The 11,791-nt window shown below is 46.5% G+C and overlaps 1 long non-coding RNA gene and 1 pseudogene across 7 annotated transcripts in view; both read right to left on the reverse strand.

The window, feature by feature from the left end:
* Positions 1-4,494, reverse strand: part of LOC144113115 (uncharacterized) — a 118,712-nt gene extending 114,218 nt beyond the window's left edge. For 6 of the 7 annotated variants that reach the window (XR_013310622.1, XR_013310623.1, XR_013310625.1 and 3 more), the window contains exon 1: positions 4,240-4,326. This is a non-coding gene — a long non-coding RNA (uncharacterized LOC144113115). The other variant, XR_013310624.1, reaches the window with a different exon arrangement.
* Positions 4,495-9,789: 5,295 nt separating this feature from the next.
* LOC144108815 (uncharacterized) lies at positions 9,790-11,573 on the reverse strand (annotated as a pseudogene).
* Between the last annotated feature and the right edge of the window lie 218 nt (positions 11,574-11,791).

Genomic DNA, 11,791 nt, shown 5'->3' on the forward strand with positions numbered 1-11,791 from the left:
TATTTCTAAATGGTATTTACACAATTGAAATGAATGAATAAAAGGAATGCCTGGTAGGTTGCAAAATTTTTGGTCATAACATCAGAGAGAATAATATGGGGTGAAATGCTTGGGAAAAGGGTCCTGGATCAAAAAATTGCATTAACGGGCCAGTGATTCGTTCAACCGTTAAACAACCCTAAATCCACCTCGTGAGGTAAAAGCCCACTTCTGGCCCTTTTACCAAAGTGATGACTTTCAGGTAGATAGTCGGCCTCGCATAGAGGATTTTATCACCAGCGCCGCTGGGTACCCACCGGTTTTCTAATGGGTGCGATTTTCCCCCACCTTGTGCTCTGCCTTTCTAGGGTGAAATGCTTGGGAAAAGGGTCTTGGACTGAACAGTTTAGTTTTATTCAGCCTAGCACTTGGAGTGACAAGTACTGAAAATTCATTGCAACTCATGATTTTTAGTGTTTCGAAGAATGCTTATTATGACATAAATCTAAAAGACGGAGCCCTAAACAACTGAATAAACTAGTTGGTACACTAAGCAAACTTAGATTCTGTCTCCAACAAAATATCAAACAGCTTATTTATGATTTTTTTCTAATACACTTTGGCTGCTGCAACTGTGTATCAGTGTGCATAATCATCAATTCAAAGTATGATGCCTAGCTCAAAGCAACCTTAAAGCACCTTGATATACATTCTGTAAACAAATATCATGAGATAACATTGCTAAAGCAATATCAGACACCTGTTAAGCACAGTGGTGCATTTCGTGAACACCTATCAGAATTAGCTGCGAATGCCATGCCGTTTTACACGAAAAAGAATGGCAGGTCATTCCATGAAGGTGAACTAAGGCCACTAAATGCTTTGATACGAGTTAAATGCATTAGACAACAGAAACTGCTCACAGAAATGCGTACAAATCTGAAGTGTTATGCTGATAGACAGAAAAAAAAAGCCAAAGCATAGGATTATAATTCCTTCATAGTGCTTGGCTCATTTCTTGTTCCCTTGTATCAAGATATGGTTCTCATTTTTCTTGCATACCTCCATTACTCAGCATAGATTACAGGTTCCAGTTGCTTTTGCCTTTTTCTAGTATGAGTGAAATCCAAATGCTGTGCATTTTGTACATGCATCATGAGTACATGTCAAAGGATACGAAAAGTTGCATTAGCCAATTTCACATACATTCTGTGTGTTAGAGGCATTGATACATTCACGTGCAATTAGCTGTTAGCATTGATATGTGCATGCTTAGTCATATAAAATGAAATCTTTGTTGTAGGAAAAACATCACAGCATCCAAATTACATGAGAGTCTATTGCTAAGGAACAAAAAAAATTTAACGCCAGCCATAAAAAAGGATGGTGGGGACATCAAAAAAAACAGCACTGACTCACGAGCACTGGAACACTCAACACAAACTGCTGAAATCTACACTTTGACTTGTGCCTCCCCATGCTTTTCCAGTGTTTTGTACTAGCATTTATGAGGACCTCTCTCTGTTGTACATAAAAATCAAGTCTGCAAGATGCAACAGCAGTATACAAGCAACTACTACTTAAATTTCCACTGAACCTTCATCCTTTTTTTCTTAGTTCGTCACCTAGCGCTGCTAGTTATCCTATAAGGATGCCTTGTACCATCCCATTATTGTGCCATTGATTACTCTTGGCAGCTGTAACTTGTTTAGCTGTATACATTGATTGCTAATAAGCCTGCTATACAAGATTGTTTAGTACCCTCCCTACAATGGAGGCAAAATACAAAAACTTAAGTCAGATTTTGGTCTCACTCCAGCAATTTGAAGTTGCTGAAGTAGCTATAAATCTGAAGCCTTCCAATATGGTATGTGCAGTAGCCTAAATTTGGCGAATTGTACATTTAGAAGCCACAGTCGCATTTCATGCAAGTTGTACTCTCAGTTGCTGTCATTTTTTATGTCATTAATGTTACTTTCTTTAACTACTCCCATCTACAGCTTAGCTTGAGTAACTGAATTCTAGGCAGCACAAAACGGTGTGTCCTTTCTGAATTGCTGTATTTTTACGGCCTTTGCCTTAAGGCCATCAGCTCACATTAGCTTATGAAAGCATTCTGCACCAGGTTGTGGTATGACAGAACTATGAAAAAAGTTATGTTGACCTCCCAGAGAAAAAATGGTACTGACTGCCATGCAGCGAGTTCTACGTGCTAGTACTGTTGTGTTCATTGTGTGTGCCTCTGTGTAAGCAAAACATAGAAGTGCCTCCTAATTTGAAATTTGAAGCCACTTATGAACTGCGTAATTTGTACTGCAGCTTATAGCAGCATGCTCAAGCTACCCAGCGCAATGTCAGCCTGGTCATGTGCTGCACTAGTGTTTTACTGTGCATGTGCTAGTTCAAAGAGAGCAGGTGCCCAGCACACTGGGTGCAGCAGTAGCTTTCGAGCTTACAAGCACATATATATAGTCTGGTCACACATTCATTCTATGTGTTAGTGGTATTGATACATTCACGTACAATTAGCTGTAACATTGATATGTACGAACTTAGCCATATAGAATGACATCTTCATTGTAGAAAAAACATCATTGTAGAAAAAACACGGACACCTTTACAGTGTCCGTGTGACAGGGGTATTATACCCCTGTCACACGGACACTGTAAAGGTACTTTGAACTAATGCTCCATTACTCTAAGGACGAACGCGCGCTGCCACACGGACGCGCCAAAGGACACCTAGCTCAAAGGAGCTTCGAAACAAGGCAGCTCGAGTTCGTCCTTTGAGGCTTCAAGGGAGTACTCTCTCTCCCAGCGAGTTAACAGCAAAAATAAATTGAGAAAAGAAACGTTCAATTTTCATTTTATAAATTAACTTCGTAAGATTAGTGGTGCTTTAAAATATAAGATCATTTGTTTTGTGGCAGTCTCACCACGCCATACTCTCGTTCCGATATACGAGCGTCACGGTAGCCACGGCTCAGTGTGGCCAGCACTGTGATGTTATGCTCTGTACTTGGAAAATCATGTCATTATTGCAGTTAAAATTGCGTTGCTTTAACATAATACGGTTATAAAACTAATTTACTAAAAAAAATGTGACATTTCTGTATTTACATGTGCAGTGAGGTTTGCAATTTTAATAACGCTTTTCGCCGATGAGGGCGCTAAAAACTTCTTGCGAAGGTCGTTCCGCGACCGTGTAGCACGGACGAACTCCCTTGAAGTAGTGCTCCTTTGGGAGCGTAAAGGAGCATTAGTTCAAAGTGCCTTTAGAGTGCCCGTGTGACAGGGGTATAATATATACATGTGGGTCTGTTGCTGAGGAACAAAAATATGTAATGCCAGAAAAAAATGGGAGGCAGGAAGAGAGCATGAAAATAACAGCAACGACGCAAAATAAACTGTTGAAATATATGTAGTCTTTTTTTTTTGTGGTGTCACATCTGAGTCGCTGGTAAATACAATGATGTGGTTGAGAGCGGCAGATTATGGTCAAAGACCTCTCCTGGACTCCCTTTCAGAAGTGTTGCCGAGCAGCCAGTGCCATTTCATCGATGCTACCATACTTTGCATGCTCTTCTCGAGTTTGCCTGTCCATAGCTGCCAGTTGTTAACTTCAATAAATGTAAGACTCGGTCTGTGCGCACGACGTCTAAATGTAAAGTGAAACAAGTGAGCGCTGAGCCCGCCGACTACGCCAGAAGCTTTGACCCTCCTTTCTTTACGGGATTTATTACTGACGCCTATAAAAGACAGAATATTACCAGTCTCAGGGCAGCTTAACTTGGAGCTGATAAAGGTTAGGGGAACGTGCGCCCCATCGCGCTGCTTCACTGGATGTGCAGTGCCGATTAGATATGGTAGCTCGATCGACGACTGAACGCACTTAGGTAAGCGATCGGTGGCTTCATGGCTTGCACGGTCTGAAAGCTGTGAAGCAATGTAGAGACCGCTTCTTAAGTTCGAAGCATGTGCGGAACGATCGGACGTGCAGGCAGACTTGCCGCAGCAGCGCCATGTTCTGTCCAGGCCGAATGAAATGCTAACAGGGCAAGCAACGAAAACAATAAATCAAATGCGCGCAGAGACCCTCTCTCCTGAACAAGCCAAACTTATACCGTATGGCACACTTTCTCGCATACTAAATGGGTCCAACTGACACACACAAATTTCTTGTCTGCTTCTGAAGCGCTAATTTGTTGCACTTTGCACAGCAGGTGACGCGCAAAAAACATGTGAAAAACATGGACAAACCTTTGACTGAAAAAAACTTCTGACTACAAACAAAATTACAACAGCAAGCGCATTAACGCTGACATCGGTAGAAGAGTCTTCTCAACATTACCGTAGTAAACGTTCCATTGTTTTCACAAGTGTCAAAAAAGGGGCAAACGCATCATCCTGCACTGCAGATGTACGAGACAGTTGTCGTATTCGATGGCGAGATTTCTCCAATTTTTGTCCGGTTCCTATCAGTTAGTACTAACTACTGTAATCTTCAACCAAGCGCTATATTTTCTCCTCCGAATTCAAAAACTGCAAATGAGCGAAATGGTGACTTTCATTGCAAAACACACTGCACCTGAACAGTAACAGTGCAAGTCTCTTAGAGTGTAACATCTATAATAAAGACCAGCCGTTAAAATTTCAATTAAAATACTAATAATCAAAATAAAATTTATCAGTGTTTTAAATTTTAACCACGAAACACTTAGTTACGTTATTAAATGTGGCCAGACTTTTTTGAACACTAGTGTGGCCAGATTTCAAACTCAAAATATGCATTACGATTCTTACATAAATCTCTGTGATAAAAACAAATTATCATTTTTTATAAAATTTAAATGCTGTTGCAATAATTTCGCATTTCAACACGTTTTGATAATTAGTATTAAACACAGTGTTGCCGAACGTCCAATTGTAAGTTTGTAGTGGCCAGATTTTGATGTACATATTTATCAAAATTATTTTTGCTTATATTATTGAAATTACTTTCTTTTACGTCAAAACAATTTTTGTTATCTCACAGGTTATTTATTTTATTTCAAATGCTGATTTAGGAGTAAATTTCTTAACACCGACTTGAGTCGATCGCAGTCGTCTACAAATCTGTACTTCCCATTATAATTTTTTGCGTAATAAACAAAAGCTTAAAAAGCATCAAGTGATAAATTTTACGCAGTAAGCCACTTCAATCTTTGTGGCACTGTGTAGTATTTGTGGCGAAAAACCCAACAGCGCCATTGTAGTGCTTACAGTGTCTTGAGCGCTGTTGTTTCGCTTTCGCAAAAAGAACCCACAATTCTCATTGCAGAGCCAGTTTATGGGGGAAAAAAATGTCTCCAGCTCGCGTGACTTGCTCACTCTTAGCGCAGCATGTTACCTGTGCCAACTTACTGTGACAGTTGCCTAGCATAGCCAAAGAAAAAAATATATGGAGAACTGATCTATGTGTTATTATTGCGTGCATAAACAGCTGGGGTGCCCGTAATATTTATCCGCGGTTTCACGTAGATGAACAGCTCAACGGCTGTTCGACGGCCCAAATGGCTGAGCGCCGGGCAGTATGAGCCGAACAAATAAAGCTGTTAACAGGCCCGTATGCCTGTTTAGTTCGAAGCATGTGCGGAATGGCCGGACGTTCAGGCAGAGTTTGGGCAGCAGCGCCATGTGCATTGTAGGCCGAATAAAACGCAAACAGGGGCACATAAATCTGAACGGCGCGAAGGACACGATCACAGGAAATACAAGGGGGACAGGAAGAGCGCCTGTGATTATCTCCTTCGCGCCATTCAAATTTATACAGCGTGTTTCACCTTAGACTTTACACATTTTTTTTAAATAGGCTTTTTGCGTTAGAAAAACACTTTTTTCTGCATAGCACTGTCAGCGGTGTGTCACATCAGAATACGGCTATAAGACGGGCTAACTGGCAGGGTGGTTAACTAATATTGAAAAGCTAATTTTGTAAGTATTACTGTTAGGCTACCCCATCGTAAGTGACCATCCATATCAGTTTTTAGAATTTCGAAAACGCGGTTACCCTCGGCGCTGTGGCGCAACAAATTTTGGATATTTCGACGAGTTGCGTGCACTGGAGAGGTTGCTTTGTCTGCAAGCTTCTTGAAAGCGCGTGTATATATTAGCGCAATGTATACCGCAGCGGTGGCCTAGTGGTCTGAGCATCCGCCTCGCAACCGGGAGGTGCGGGGTTCGATCCTCAATGTCGCCGGGTACCCACCGGTGATAAAATGGGCACAAGCTTTCTCCTGCCTGGTGCTCCGCTTTGTTAGGGCGAAATACTTGGGAAATGGGTCTTTGACCCAGCCTTGAGTAAACGAAAATACCTTGTACCACGGTGATCTCTGGCCACGGATGCCTTTGCGCCATAAAATTCCACCCTCATCATCACCATTTCGGCGCAATGCAGTCAAAATCTGTTCGGCCACAGCGCCGAGGGTAACCGCGTGTTTTCGAAATTCTAAAATTTGGTATAGACATTGCTTACGGTGGGCTGCACGCCTGTCAATAATTAATGTATAAAGTTAACTATTCGATACTAGTTAGCACATCTTAGCTGTGTTCTGATGTGCTACACGACTGAACACAATATAGTGTTAATCTAACTAACAGAAACTATTTTTAAAAGTTGTGTAGAATCTTAGCAGAAACTCCCTGTATCATGAACCAGCGTACTATTTAGCCCTACAGACTTTAACTGGGCAAACTATTTACGGCTGGAAACGAGATAAGGCATGGTTATCATACACGAAGAGTGGCTATCATAGCTTCGAACTGAAAATCAAGTGTGCTTATTTGATCTCAGAAGTGAATATCATCTCGCTACGACTTTCAGCTGTCCTGGTACAGCGAAAATCTAGCACAGCGGCGATCCCAATTTCGGTAAGTCATCCCATGCCTGCCACATGCAACTGGTCATCTAAATAGTCACCACCTGGTAATGGCCGATCCCCCTTGTGGGTATGTGCCATTGTGTGAAGTCAACAACAACAACAGTCGACAGTGTGCACTAGGGGATAAGAAGGTCAGTTCCAGGTGGAGCTTGCATTTCTAGTTTTGTTTCCTTTATGGGGGTTTAACGTACCTAAAGCGACTCAGGCTATGAGGGACGCCCTAGTGAAGGGCTCCGGAAAATTTCGACCACCTGGGGCTCTTTAACGTGCACTGCCATCGCACAACACACGGGCCTCTAGAATCTCCCCCCCCCCCCCCTTCCAGTAAAATAGGACCTCCGCGGAAGATGAAGAAGACAGCCCGCGACCGCTAATAACACATTTTAATATCAAATATAAATAAAGTTTTTCCTTCTCCTCCTCCGCGGTTGGCCAGATTCTAAGACGGACTGCTGCCGGTCCAAATCACACAATGATAATCTGGGCTCCTGGCCACCAGGGTCATACGAGGCAATGAGGCGGCTTATGCGCCCGCCCGAGCGCTTACACACCGGGCTCCTCATATCCCAGCTCATATGGCTCAGAAGCTCATCAAGCGCTCTTGCGGTTCAGTGAAATTTTAACTCATTATTGCTACAGCCACCGCCTCTACCCGGCCCCTGCCAAGGGGCTGAGTAAGGCGGAGGAGCGAACTCTGCGGCGCCTGCAGACAGGAACTCTTCTCTGTCCTGCCGTAGTGGAACACTTTGATCCGAACATAGATCGGCGCTGCCCGCAATGTGGTGAGCTCTGCGACATCTTTCACATGGTGCGGGCATGTACTCAGAAACCTCACCTTCGCTCTTCCCCTTACCCCACCCGAGAAGCATGGGAGACTGCCCTCCTCAACTGCTCCACACTGGAGTTCTGAAGGGCTGTGGTAAAGCGGGCGATAGATGGGGCCTCGTCGTGCGGTGTCCCGGTCTAAGAATACTGACCATGCAGCCAAGCCCTTTTAGGCATTAAAAAAGTTTTTCAAAACCACCACCCACGTCTTTCGTGCCAGCAGCCCAGAGCCATAACCGCTGAGCCACCGCGGCGGCTTTCGGTCTTCAGCCTCTTCAGCCGACGGCTATCGCCATGAACGTATATGGGATTGCCACTGTCTTGGTTGAACTTCTTTCACGATGCTTGGAGGCGGCTGGTCGACGCAGTTGGTTGAAACGATGGTGGGCTGTGCAGTTGATGATGGCCTTCGGATTACCACTTATCCCTTGAGCTTGCGATCTCAACACTTTCGAAGATGCGGTGAGGGCACGTCTTGTTCGTAGCTACTCGGAGCTTTACAACTTTGGAATGCGGAGAAGAATAGGACATAACGCTCTTCTGTGATCGCGCAGAATACTTCCAACAAAGGTGGTCGTGTTTCAAGAAGAGCCTATTGTCCAGGAACTCGAGTTTATTCCCGTCAGGAGTTTCCTTTTGGTGACTTCAATATCATCCAAGGTGCCTGAAAACAGGCTGTGAAGGGGCTCAAAATTTATTGCGATGTCAGATGAAATACAAGTACTCAGCTGTGAGTTCGGCGCTGTGTCTGTCGTTTCTTGTCTGCCCGTCCCTTTTTTCGCGCCGTTTCCTTGCTATATTCATGAACCACAGGCATGCATGAATAAAGCAGCCATGACACCCTGTGATAACGCGTTATCCTAGGGTTAATTTGAGCGCTTTCAGCGAGTGGTAATTTGCATGTTGATTCTTCCTTGTTTTGTATGTTGGATATTTCTGGTCGTATGTTGTCCGATCGATATACTCCGTGTGTTTCTTCCACGCTTGTGGCTTTGTAATAAGGTGTTGTCGAACACGCGGGGTGCTGCGGCCACTGTGTCCGCTCTCCACGTAAGCGTGCACGGTTATATGAAGTGAATTTTTTAACCTTTCCAGATTTTTGTTTTAAAAATTATGAGAGAGACGTCGGTCCGGTGTGTTAAGCTGTTTTGTACAGCAAGGTGGACACGTGTCTTATGCGGATCAATAAATTAATCGATTAACTAAAATTAAAGAATAAACTTTTTAATTGCTTATTTTAGACGGAAAGGCTATATTGCGAAATTGTTGACCGTCAACATCGAAGATTAGCTGGGTTTTTAAGATCGCTTAATTGGTAATCTGATTCGCAATATTTAACGTCAAAAATACGCATTTGAAATCTCGTTGAGTTGGCTTTCCCGCTTTGCTTATTTACAGGGGCTTACGTTTTTATTGCCGAGGGTTTCCGCGGTGTTGGCCCTTTCTGCGTGTATTATGTTTTTGGTGAAGGTAAGGTCCGGACACGCGCCCCGAGTCACGGAGTTACCCAACCGCGTTGGAAGTGCCTGGTCGGTGTGAAGGGTCAGACCCAGCGTGGACGAAAGATCCGCAAGCTTGCGCCCGCATTCTCTTCGCGCACCTACCCCCAGAGTGTGCTTTGAGCGTTCAAGTCGCCCACGATCACCAGGGTGTCACTGCCCGCAGGCTTCAGGGTGCGACTGAAGAGGGCTGTGAAATTTACATTTTTTTTATCTTGGGAGAACAATAGATGTTAAGCATATGTAAGGGTGCGTGTTTTTTTTTTTTCTCAAGCGGAAGAAGAGTGACCATCACATAGGAATATGCAGCATCGCGGTCCAAATCAGCCAAGTTGGCTGTATAATTTTTGTGCACGCAGATACAGGAAGAGGGTTCCTGCTGGAACGTAACATAACTTGTAAGGGTTGCGCCGCTACCTGGCTCCTGGAGGGTAACCACCGCAGGAAGTGAATCGAATGTTGGCAGGAAAAGCCGGAGGTTCGCCTGCTTGGCACGGGAACGGAAACCGCGGCAGTTCCACTGGGTAGTTAGGATGGGGGTGGCCGAATTGGTATGAGGAAAGCGCCTAATTTGAGGCCTGTCCGCCATGGCCAGTTAGGTGAGAGGTCGATTGTAGGGACGCTGCTCCGGAGCCAGCAATCGGGGTGAGGGGGCCACATCTATTCCGGAGAGCGAGCAGCTGTCGTTGTCTTCTACTAAAGTTTCAATGGCGCGAAGCATTTTGGGATAGCGGCCAGACACGTCTTTGATTAGACCACCGACCCGTCGGACGCCACGCAAAGATTGTGCGACGTGCTGTGCGGCGATTGTGGGTACAATTTCGGTCATTTTTGCGGTCGCGGAGGTGACTGCCAGGGAAATTTGACTTTCTAGGGCATTGAAACGGGCACCCATGCGGGCCTCTAGACGGGCCTCAAGTGCAGCATCCGCGTTCAGGGCTGCGTTCGGTGCCGCTGTAGCGGGGCGAGAGGCGGGAGTGATATGCTGTTTTGATAGCGATTCTAGGAGCGCAATTTTCTCGAGCAGCATCTCAGTTTTGCCCTCAAGAGCTGCTATTTTGGTTTGCTCGCCACTGCGTGCCGCAGGGGGGCAGGAGGGAGGGGAGGACGAGGCAGCCCTGTCCGTACCGCTCACCTGCGTTTCATGTTTCACGGCGTTGACCCAGGCCCTGGTCTTGTCGTGTGGTGCCGTTGTCGACTGCTTTCCAGTGTCGACGTGTGGTGGCGGCTGCGTCCACGGGCGCCTGCTGGCTCTTCTGGTGGGTGTCACCGGCTTCTCGGTGTTGTTGTCCCGGCTCGGTAACTGACCGGGGCGGCCAAGGTGGCGGTTCTTCTTCGTGGCAGCCTTTTTTTTTTGGGAGGGGGGGGGGGTCATCTTGTGCTTGCGGAATTTCGCCGCACACACGCGCGAGTTAGTGGCCTGTGCACCGGCACAAACCGAGCACCGCGGCATACACTCGGGAGGGGCCCGCACCGCCTCCTGAAGCGGGGCCTGTTGCCCACACAGACCGCACGTGTTCGGCTGCGGGTTGGGACAAGGATCCACTCGGTGGCCAACGGCCCCACACAGGTGGCAGACCGGGATCGTACGGTAGTAGTTTTGCACAGGGATGAGCATGTTCTTGTAGTGCACAAAACGTGGTTTCTCCCTCCCGGCGAAGGTGATCCGAGCTTTGTTAGAGGAGCCGAATTTCCTAACCTCGGCGATGGTGCCTGCCCTCCACTGCGCCTCCTTCCGAAGCGATTCAGTAGTGTCCGAGTTGCTGACGGTGACGACACCGTGGCAGACATCGCCTCCGTCTTGTCGAAGGTATCCTAGGAGTGGAATCTTCCCATGCTCGGTGTTAACGGAGATGTCCCCGAGCAGCCGATCAGCCGCCGCCGGGTTCGGGGTGTAAATCACCATGAGGTTTTGTTCACGGGATGGTAGAACCGTAGCAGACGTTGCTACCTCGGGCCCGAGGTAGGCCGTAATGGCGGCGCCGTAGCGATTCTCTGGAAAGGCTTGGTGCAGCGACATATGCTTGCATGGATTGAGCACAACCACGAAGTCGTCTGGGCCCGGTCTTGGGGGTCGGCGAGGCTTCCAGATAGGACGGGCCTTGCCTTTGCTTCCTGCAGCGCGCGAGGCAGGAGGCTGCGTCTTGCCAGCCGGTGTGCCGGAGGCCAGGGCAGCGATAGACGCCGCAAGCTTGGCTTGATCGATCGAGCGGCGTGCGACCGCTTCGTTGAGAGATTGGTGCCGAAATTTCGGAACAGAAGCGGAGTTGTCCCCTTCCGATGATGAAACTGTCATCCAGATCATGCCGTCGGCATCGTAACCCCTCGCGAATGATGCAGGGTCAGCCATTTTACCTCGGGAGTCCGGTTCCACGCCGTTAGGCCAAACTGCGTCGCCCGGGTGTAATTCGGCCGTAAAACTAGGAAACTTGGGCCCACCTGGCGAAATTTGGTGTCCACGTAATCCAGATTGCTTGCTGCGTCGAAATGCGTTGGTCTTGTAGGGGTGAAGAAGATTTAGCCGTGGCTCCAGGCGAAAAACGACGGAGCCGACACGCCACACGTCTT

The sequence above is a fragment of the Amblyomma americanum genome, chromosome 1, assembly GCF_052857255.1.
Source record: "Amblyomma americanum isolate KBUSLIRL-KWMA chromosome 1, ASM5285725v1, whole genome shotgun sequence".
In the NCBI taxonomy this organism is placed as follows: domain Eukaryota; kingdom Metazoa; phylum Arthropoda; class Arachnida; order Ixodida; family Ixodidae; genus Amblyomma; species Amblyomma americanum.